Below are 8643 nucleotides of genomic sequence, written 5' to 3'. Positions count from 1 at the left end.
TAAAGCTCAGTATCTTTATCTGTAGAGTGAGACTGCAATTGAAGTCACAGCACCTGTCCAGATCATCGTTCCTGGAGCCACCAAGGTCCCCGCCTCCGAGACACGGTCGACAACAGACCGCATCAGGAAGATGGTGAATCCTTTCAGGGACTCTTCAGGCATTTTCTGACAATTTCACTGAGCACTCACCCTGTCCTTGGGTCAAGATAAAGAGGGGGTTCACTTGGATTCTTCACTGTTGGCTCTGTGCTGTGTGGACCACAAGTGGTTTTGCTTGATCCTTGGAGTGTGCCGTTTCCTGTTGGCTGGCTGACTGCATGGAGGGTGAGGCAGGGGATGGGGTGGGCTGGGAGGGAGGAGATGGGTCCATAGGCAGTCCAGCCTCCCCGGCACTAACAGTCTGTCCATCTAATAACAAAGGCCAAGTTCTGGGCCTCTCTTGGCCTTTTAGGAATAGATAATAAACAGTAGCTAAACGCAAGGGCAGAGAAGCCAGAGAATGGAGGACAAGGCCAACCCACGCCAGGGAAATAACTGAGACTAGTGGGCAGCAGGGTCTGAAGGGCTGCCTTTATAAACCCTCCCTGGCCTTTTCCTTGCCTTTCCTCCCGGCCCACCCCCTTTGTTTTCTTCCCTACCCACCTCGCCCCCTCCAATGTAGGAAGGAGAAGGTTGCTTAATTTATTCTGAATGTTTAGGCATTTCTGTGGGTCCTCGTTGTAAGCACTTCACAGTGTCCTCTACCCCAACACTCTCCAGCATCCCATGGATCCCTGCAGATAAGAGTTATGATTTAGAAGTCTTCAGTCTTCCCCCAAAGAAAACAGGGATGTTTCTCAGAGTTGGGAAGATCTCCCAGGTTTGCCAGACTCATAGCGAAGTGGGCATCTCAGAGCAGTGCAGGGAGTGGGAAGCTCGGAAATGTCCCTCCAGAGCTGACTTGGACCACAGTCCACCCATCACACCTTCCTGCTGAGTCTGCAGCAGGTATGGGAGAGTGACCTTGAGAAAAAGAAAAAATGAGAAAGCAAAGGAAAGGGCTACTTCTAGACTAGTGCTCTTTCTAGATGGTTCTTGGGTTGGTAAAATGGCAGAATTGAGTTTTCCTTCCATTTTCTCCGCCTGGGCCTAGCTTTTCCAAGTATGTCCACAGCAGATTCATGTGTTGGCTTTCTGCTTTCCCAACTCCCTGGTGCTAAAGAGGAAGGGTCGGGTATTCCCTGGTGGTCCAGTGGTTAAGGCACCAAGTTTTCACCGCTGAAGGCCCTCATTCGATATCTGGTCAGGAACCTAAGATCCCGCAAGCCACGCATGTCACTTCAGTCATGTCTGACTCTTTGCGACCCCGTGGACTGTAGCCCACCAGGCTCCTCTGTCCATGGGGATTCTCCAGGCAAGAATACTAGAGTGGGTTGCCAGGCCTTCCTCCAGGGAATCTTCCTGACCCAGGGATCAAACCCACAGCTCTTATGTCTCCTGCATTGGCAGGTGGGTTCTATAGCATGGCCAAAAAAAAAAAAAAAAAAAAAAGGGACTTCCCTAGAAGTCCAGTGGTTAAGACTTTGCCTTCCAATGCAGGTGGTGTGAGTTTGATCTCTAGCTGGGGAGCCAAGATCCCACATGCCTTGCAGCCAAGAAAAACCAGACCATAAAACAGAAGCAATATTGTAACAAATTCAATAAAGACTTTAAAAATGGTCTATATCAAAAAGATCTTTAAAAACAAATGAAAATGAATAGAGAAGAAGGGTCCTGCTGACAAGAATGTTTGAAGCACACAGGAGAGCAGATAATTTCATAGGACATGGGCCAGACAAGCAGAGGTCCTGACTCCATTTCAGATTCTGCTGCTGACCACAGTGTGACCAGGCTCAAAGACATCACCCCATTTCTGGCCTCCATTTCTTCATCTCTAAACTGGTAAAAGAGTGTTTCTCCTACGTGGAAAGATTTTCAAGGAAATCTTTCTTGGAAAGAGAAGACTCCATCTTTGTTTAGTAATATCGAACCCTGCATATTTGTAAATGGTGCAGGCCTCACCTCAGTTGTCTTTCCTCTGTAATTTAGGAACTTTGAGGTTCTCCTTTGTAGTAGGATGGAAAGGCCAAAAGCAATGGCCGTGTAAAGGGCTCTTGGTTAAAAGATGGTAGGAGAGATGTGGAAAGTGTTGTGAACAATCACAGCTCAGACCACGTTCATGGCCAGGCTCCTAGCTGGGTTCATGGCCGGGTTGATAGCTGGGTTCATAGCCAGGTTCACGGTCAAGTTCATGGCCACATTCTGCAGTTTGCCTCCAAGTCCTACTCTTTAAAAGAAGAAATCATTATTGGAGTTGCCAAATCAATATTAAAACCAGTGACTTATGAAAGGACCTGGCAGTCAGCACAGGGAATCTTTTTACACCTCTTAATTTTGCAGAAGGAAGGGGGCATCTGATCTGGGGCTGGTCTTTCAGTAACACCAAACCCAGAGACGGAAAAAGAGTTTTCCCCAGTCATCCGGTCTCATTTCTCGAAGTCTGAGAAATTCACATTGGAAATGTTCCAAGGAGGAGGAGGGATCAGAAACTTTAGTTCCCCATCTTCTGTGTGGGAAAAGATGCCCACATGACTGAGTGAAATAAGATGAACTTTCAGAAAATAAGAGCTTTCAGAAATCCAGTGATGCTCAGTAAACCTATCCTGGTTTTTTGTTTGTTTGTTTTTCTTTCATAAGCGACATTTTACTCAGAGCCCTCAGACACTGCCAGTGGGAGGGTACATTGATCAATCTTTCTGGAGGGCACGTTCCTTAAAAAAAACCGGATATGCCCTTGGTCTCAGAAATCCCACTTCTGGGAGATCATCCTGAGGATGTGGTTGAGAAGTATCTTGAGGTGTGAGGGCGAGATGGCGATGTCATGGCAGCACCGCTGATGCAGTGAAACACCGGAAGCGCCCTAAACGCCCACAGCAGGAGACAGCTCGTGAAATTCATCTGTAATCTCCCGCTGGAAGATGAAGCAGCTGTTAGAAATTATTTCCTCCTCTTCCCTTCCTTCCCTTCCTCCTTCTTTACTTCCTTTTTTTTTTTCCTTTCAGTCTTTCCTTATACAAATATTTGTTGAGCGCCTAGTCTGTCCCAGACATGTGTCCAAGTGAACTCCGTGTAATAGCTAAATGGACAGGCATGGAAAGATGTTTATGATGTATTAACTAATAAACACACAATAAAATAAAATAAAAGGCTAGTTTCACGGATGTATTGTATGATCCTACTCTTGTAAGTATATATATATATTTTTTCTTTCTTTTTCTTTTTTTTTTTGGTTGTGCCATGTGGCATGTGGGATCTTAGTTGCCTGACACGGGATTGAACAGATGCCCCCTGCAGTGGAAGCACAGAGTCCTAACCACTGGACGACCAGGGAAGTCCCCTATATATTTATATGATAGGATATGAAATAGCATGTTTGAAAAGACATGCATCAAAATATCTCTGGTCAGTTTTCTCTAGAAGTTGAGATAATGGATGACCATGAGCTCTTTAAATCTTTTATGCCATCTGTTAGATTGCTTATGGTGAGATTGCGTTTCTTAGGTCATTCAAGTTCACTGAGGTTCTGCGTGATTTGGCCTCAAACCTGCCCGTTGTCTCCCGACCCCCAGCCCGTCCCACCCTGGCCACATAGCGTCTCTGTCTCTTAAACGTGGCAGGTTTGTTCTGACCTCAGGGCCTTTGCCTGTGAGGTTCACTCTGCCTGGAATACTCTTTCCTCAGGTCAGTGCCAGCTCCTTCTATCTATTTCAGTCTCTACTTAAATATCCCTTCCTCAAAGAGAATATCCCTGCTCACCGAACTAAAATTAGCATGCCCTGCATATTTTATTGCATTTCCCCATTTTAGTGCTTATAAATCCAAAATCCTCTGGATGTTTCTCTGACCTAATTTCTCTCTTTTCCGCTTGAGTATAAGTTTTCTGTGCACAGTTGTGGTGTCGTTCAGTTGCTCAGTCATGTCCAACTCTTTGTGACCCCATAGACGGCAGCATGCCAGGCTTCCCTATCCTTCACTGCTTTCTTGTCCTTCACCATGTCCTGGAGTTTTCTGTAACTCACAGGGATCTTGTGTACTTGGTTTCTGGAAGAAAACGTGACCTGTACCAAGAAATCAATAAATATTTGTGGAGTGAACAAATTCTGGGAAATATATATATTCTAAACAGAATTATTTTTCACCAGTCCTCCTCTGTTGCTTACCAGAGACACGTGGGAAAGTGGTAACTTAGAGCTGGAAGATTCTTTCTACTCAGCCAGTGCACTGTTTCTGACCGTGCAAGTGACCTTGTGTTGCAAGGTACCTGGACCACTGAGCATGCTGTGCCCCAGAGTTGGCATCTACCCAGCTGGAAGGAGGCACTTGAATCCTCACCCACAGATGGTACCCCAATGCCTCGTCTATAGCTTTGGAGCTTTAGTCACCCAAGTTGAAACTCTTGCTCTGTGGGTAATTTGCTGTGTGACTTCTCTCAAGTTTTAGAACCTCTCTGGGCTGCAGTTTTCCTCTGTGTGTAGTGATCTTATCCATTTCCAGATCGATCAGGATTCTACAGCATCAGTAAGCTAAAGTCACACCATCAGTGCCCTTTCATAGCTGCCTTATTCCTTATTGGGCATCATTATTCCCACTGTAAACCTCTCAGACCAGGCTAGGATAGCAGGAAGGGAAAAGAATAGTATTATTTGAGCAACTCCTGAATGAGTGCTCTGTTAACTTCACGACAGCGTCCCGAGGCATGGTTATGCCCCTCTTGCTATTGTTTAGTTGCACAGTTGTGTCCGACTCTTTTGCAATCCCATGGACGGTAGCCCGCCAGGCTCCTCTGACCATGGGATTTCCCAGGCAAAAATACTGGAGTGGGTTACCATACCATTCTCCAGGGAATCTTCCTGACCCAGGCATCAAACCCATATCTCCTGGATTGCAGGAGGATTCTTTACTGCTGAGCCGCCAGGGAAGCCCTATGCCCATCTTAGAGATGAGGAAAATGGAGGTAATGTCTTGCCCAGGGACTCAGAGTGAGCAAGGGGCAAAGAAAGACTTGCCTCTATATCTATTACTATGATAACATTGAGGCAGGTCACCTCCAAGTTATAACGACACGCAATTCTTAATGGATGCCAATTTCCTTGACAGTCAAGCCAGGTTGCTGAGCAACAGAGACTGACAAAGCCCTAAACAGCCAGCTCCCTCTATATCTGCTAGAATTATTTTCCTAATAATTCTAATAACAAAGGAAAAGATTTAAGGGAAAAAGTTTGCAATAATCCATGTCTTGGGCAGCCTTGGGCAGATATTGTATCAAAACCCTTCTGTGAATCAAGTCAGTTTGTTTACTTACCATCAGGGTCCATCCAGCTTAGTTCCAAGAGGGGAAGTTATAGTTCGAAGGAGGCTAGTGCTATTGGCATTGAGCTGGAGGCCCAGATATTTCATTGCAAGGTCAAGGGTTCTTGGTCTCGGCAGGTGGAGGGGAAGAGAGTGAGCTCCACCCTTTATTTTTATTTGCCTATTTATTTATATTGGGGTGAAATTGACATAACATAAAATGAACCGTTAAAATATTTTTCCTAGTTTTTTTAAAATTGGAATATAATTACTTTAAAATGTTGTGTTAGTTTCTGCTGTATCGCAAAATGAATCAGCTATAGGTGTGTATATATATATCCCCTCCTCCTTGAACTTCCCTCCCACCCCACATTCCACTCCTCTAGGTCCTCACAGAGCACCAAACTGAGCTCCCTGTTTTCAACTCCTTTGGGCATATACCCAGGAGTGTAATTGGTGGGCCACATGGTGAGGAGCCTGGCGGGCTGCAGTCCATGGGGTCACAAAGAGTCGGATACAACTGAGCGACTGATACACGCACACAAACACACACACACACACACACATACGGCGATGCTATGTTTAACTTTTTGAGGATCTGCTACATGGCTTTCCAGAGTGACTTCTACACCTTCCATTCCCATATACAAGCATTCCAATTTCTCCACATCTTCATCAGCTCGTTATGTTTAATTTTCTTACTTACAACCATCCTAATGCAACTGCTAAGTCGCTTCAGTCATGTCCGACTCTCTGGGACCCCATAGATGGCAGCCCACCAGGCTCCCCCGTCCCTGGGATTCTCCAGGCAAGACCACTGGAGTGGGGTGCCATTGCCTTTTCCAAAGCATGAAAGTGAAAAGCGAACGTGAAGTCGCTCAGTTGTGTCCGGATCTTGGCGACCCCCTGGACTGCAGCCCACCAGGCTCCTCCGTCCACGGAATTTGCTCCCGCACTGGAGTGGGCTGCCATTGCCTTCTCCGACGACCATCCTAATGGGTGTGAAGTGGTGTCTTACTATGTCGTGATGTGTATTTCCCTAGTGCGTAGGAATGTGGAGCGTCATTCCATGTGCTTATTGGCCTTTTGTGTATCTGATTTATGGAAATGTCCATTCAAAAGTCCCTGGCCCAATTTTTAATCAGGTTGTTGGTGTTTTTGTTGTCAGGCTCTAGCTTTCCTGACCTCATCAGCTGTGTTGCTGCGGGGCCCATCGGTGAAGCTGCCAGATGCAAAGGAGACCTGCCTAGATAATCCCCGGACAAAACAGACTCAGGAAATGAAGAGAGGCTGCCTGGGTGAGTCTAACGTTTTGAGTTTGGCCAAACTTGCGAAAACTTAAGAAGCCTTCCCTTTATAGAATGCGAGAGAGACTTCTGCAATTCTGGCTAAAAAAAAAAAAAAAAAACCACTCTCATTCTAGGACACAAGCAGTTCTCATTATGAGAACATTCTACACCCTTAAGTCCCTTTAATCACTTCTAACACTCTCTCTTTATCTCTCATATGGAAACAATATGTCCTATTTTCCATACGCTGTAATTATCCCCTTTGATAAAACCATGTGCAGAAACATGTACAACACGCCAAGTATTATCCACCTGGCCCATTTACATAGACTTCCCCCTCCCTTTAGATTTTGCTTCATGTATTTTTACAGCCATATTACACAGCATCAGTCAGAGACACAGTGAACGGAAAATGTAGCGTGATTCCAAATTTCTCCCTCTCCTTTCATCTTCTGCTTCTTCCCTGTAATTCCATTAACCCGTCACACCAAGCAAACAAAACTTTTGAGCCAGGGAGATCTCTCAACACCTCTGATGGAGGGTGTAGGTCTCATTCTGTCTTGGCACCGAAAAGTCCTTGGGAGTCTGGGAGGAAGGCTCATCTTAGCTCACCTGTAGCCATGGCCATGAGGCTGGAATGAGGCTCCCGGCACCAACCTTATTGGAAAATGAATTCCAGTCTCTGGAGTTTGATCTGTTCTGCTAGACTCTTGAGTCTTTTCAGAAAGCCGTGGATTGCAGTGACAAGACCTCTGGTTTTGGAATTATGAGGCTCTATGCTAAATCATGAGTCTACTATTTTAATGGATTTGGGACCTGGGATGAATGAATCATTCTTGGACCCAGTTTCTTGGTCTTTAAAATGGGAATAATATCCATGCCCACTCTACAGTGTTTGTGTATTATAATGATGGCCAGTCTTTTATTTATTTAATTTTTTTAAGATTTAAGATTCTCCAGTCAAGAATATTGGAGTGGGTTGCCATTCTCTTCTCCAGGGGATCTCCCCAACCCGGGGATTGAACGCAGGTCTCCTGCACTGCAGACTGATTCTTTACCAGCTAAGCCATCAGTGAATCCATTTTTAAAGTCTTTATTGAATTCATGACAGTATTGCTTCTGTTTTATGTTTTGTTTTTTTATTGGCCATGAGGCATGTGGAAGCTTAGCTCCCCGACCAGGGATCAAACCCACACCCCCTGCACTGGAAAGCAAAATCTTAACCCTGGACCACCAGGGAAGTCCCATGATGGCCAGTCTTGATCAAGAACTTATGTGCTGAGCACTGGATGAAATGTTCCATAATTTGAAAATGTAACTCTCACAGTTTTACCTACATGCCCCTTTCAGCTCCATTTTACAGATGGGGGGACTGAGACTTAGGGACATTACTTTAACTCGGCCAGATGGACAAAGCTGGTCCTTGGGGGAGCTGGGATGAGCACCCCATCTCCTTGGTGTCACTATCCTCTGTGGCCTTCTCTCTCTCTGGTGACATAAAGTGTGTCCCCTTCCTGGAGGGGTTCAGCCTATGGCAGCTGGTAAGTGCAGAGTTCTAAGCATGTAGTAAATGGGCTCTGTTTACCTTTCCTTCCCTTTCTTCCTCAGAACGAATCTTCCACCGGGGGCCTTTCTTGAAGACCAAAGTTCAGGAGGGCAAGGCAGAGTTCTGTATGGGATTTGCTTAACGTTGCCAAAGGCTTTCAAAGGTTTCGGGGGTCTACAAAGCCCCTGAAGAATTTGGCTTGGAGCAGTTTTCCCCTTCGTTTCTAAATCCATGAGCAGATTAGGCAAAATGGAATCCGTATGTTTCTGATTCATTTACACTTAACTCATCAAAATGTTCCTTTTTATGAGCTATTTGATGTCCAGAAAGCCTTTTGAGTAGATTTTATAAGCCTTTTAAAGACTTTGCTCTTAGAAACAGGCGGTTGCATTTTGCCAAGAATAAACAAACTTGAACCTCAAAAGTGCTGAGCTCGCCAAG

The sequence above is a fragment of the Budorcas taxicolor genome, chromosome 17 (genome assembly GCF_023091745.1).
Source record: "Budorcas taxicolor isolate Tak-1 chromosome 17, Takin1.1, whole genome shotgun sequence".
Taxonomy (NCBI): Eukaryota; Metazoa; Chordata; class Mammalia; order Artiodactyla; family Bovidae; genus Budorcas; species Budorcas taxicolor.
This window is presented reverse-complemented; position numbering follows the sequence as displayed.